Genomic DNA, 2,436 nt, shown 5'->3' with positions numbered 1-2,436 from the left:
TCTTCGACAACTATCGCACATAGCCACATGCTCTGCGATTTCCCTCTTCATTCCGTACCACCAGAATTTCTTCTTCAGATCCTGATACATCTTCTCACTGCCAGGGTGAATCGAATAAGCTGTCTCATGAGCTTCCTTAAGAATCAACTCCCGAATAGACTGGACATTGGGGACACATAAGCGGTCTTTGAACCATATCACGCCTTCCGCATCTTCTCGAAAATCTTTGCCTTTACCATCTAGAATCAGTCGCCGGATCTCACTGATCTTTTCATCATTCTTCTGCGCTTCTTTGATTTCGCGCTCCAAGGTAGGTTCCAACTCAACTGTGACTCCTCGCGAATTGTTCAGAAATCCGAGACTCAACCTGTCGAACTCCTTGGCCAACTCATAAGGCATCGGACGAGCGACCATCAGATTGACTTGACTCTTTCTGCTCAAAGCATCTGCCACTACGTTTGCTTTGCCTGGATGGTAATGAATCTCCAACTCATAGTCTTTGATCAGCTCTAACCATCTTCGTTGCCTCATGTTCAACTCTGACTGAGTGAATATGTACTTCAGACTCTTGTGATCTGTGTAAACATCGCATTTCTGTCCATACAGATAGTGCCTCCATGTCTTCAGTGCGTGAACCACTGCTGCCAACTCTAGATCATGGATTGGGTAGTTCTTCTCATGAACCTTCAGCTGTCGGGACGAGTAAGCCACAACCCTTCCCTCTTGCATCAACACACATCCCAAACCTGTGTAACAAGCATCGCAATACACCGAGAAGGGCTTGTGCACATCAGGCAAGACTAGGACAGGCGCTGTAGTCAACTTCTCTTTCAGCGCTTCAAAGGCCTCTTGACATTTCTGGGTCCACTTGAACTCAACCTTGTTGCCTAGCAACGCTGTCATTGGCTTCGCAATCTTCGAAAACCCTTCAATGAATCGCCGATAATATCCGGCCATTCCAATGAAACTCTTGATTCTTCTAGCATCTGTTGGCGCTTTCCAGTTCAAAATGTCTACCACTTTCTTCGGATCCACAGCCAATCCTTCTTTGTTGATTATGTGACCCAAGAACAGGACTTCACTGATCCAGAACTCACATTTACTCAACTTTGCGTACAACTGGTGCTCTCGCAATCTCTGCAACACCATCCTCAAATGATCTGCATGCTCTTCTTCGCTTTGAGAATAAACCAGAATATCATCAATGAATACCACCACAAACTTATCAAGGTAATCCATGAATACACTGTTCATCAAGTTCATAAAGAATGCTGGCGCATTGGTCAAACCAAAAGACATCACTGTGAACTCGTACAACCCATACTTGGAAATGAATGCCGTCTTCGGAATGTCCGAAGGTCGGATCCTGAGCTGATGATAACCTGACCTCAGATCAATCTTAGAGAACACACTGGCCCCTCTCAACTGGTCGAACAGATCTTCTATTCTGGGCAAGGGATACTTGTTCTTGATCGTGACCTCATTCAAAGCTCGGTAATCGATACACATCCTTTTGGTGCCATCTTTCTTTTCTACGAACAAGACAGGGGCGGCCCAAGGCGAGGTGCTTGGCCGAATGTAACCTTTCTCTGACAGCTCATCAATCTGCTTCTTAAGCTCAACCAACTCTGGTCCAGATATTCTGTAAGCTCTCTTAAAGATAGGGGCGGTTCCAGGAAGAAGCTCTATGGCAAACTCAACTTTCCGCTCTGGTGGCATACCCGGTAAGTCCTTTGGAAACACATCCGGGAACTCGGACACAACCTTGATACTCTCAACTGGATCTGCTTCGCTGCTATCGACAGCTATCCGATAACAACTTCCTTTCTTTGGCTCAGGCGGGACTAACTCGGTCACCACTTCCTCTCCTAGTGGGGACACCAACTTGATTGTCCTCTTATCACAACTGATAACTGCCTGATACTTATCTAGCCAATTCATCCCTAGGATGACATCTATTCCCTGAGTACCCATTACTATAAGGTTGGCGGGAAACGCTATCCCCCTTATTTTCACACTTATATTCAAACAAATGCTATCGGCTCGAATTCTACCACCGGCTGAGTCAATTTGAATGGGGGTTGACATGGTAGTAATTGGAAGATTATGTGCTTCTACCCATGATGCAGTAATGAAAGAATGCGTTGCTCCAGTATCAAATAACACTTCTGCAATATGGGAGTCGACTGGGAACATACCTACTATCATGCCGGGGGTCTCCTGAACTGCTTCAGCTTCCAAATGGTTCAGTCTTCCATGATTATAGCGCTGTTGAGGGCGATTGCCTGCTCCAGGCTGAGGCACATTCTGCTTCGCTGGGGCATTGGGGCCTGACTGCTGCTGGGCTGCCTTCTTCGGACATTGCATCACCCAGTGGCCTTGCTCTCCACAGTGGAAACACGCCCTGTTTCCAACCTGAGCTGGTGCTGCCTGACT

The sequence above is a fragment of the Zea mays genome, chromosome 4 (assembly GCF_902167145.1).
Source record: "Zea mays cultivar B73 chromosome 4, Zm-B73-REFERENCE-NAM-5.0, whole genome shotgun sequence".
Lineage (NCBI taxonomy): Eukaryota > Viridiplantae > Streptophyta > Magnoliopsida > Poales > Poaceae > Zea > Zea mays.
This window is presented reverse-complemented; position numbering follows the sequence as displayed.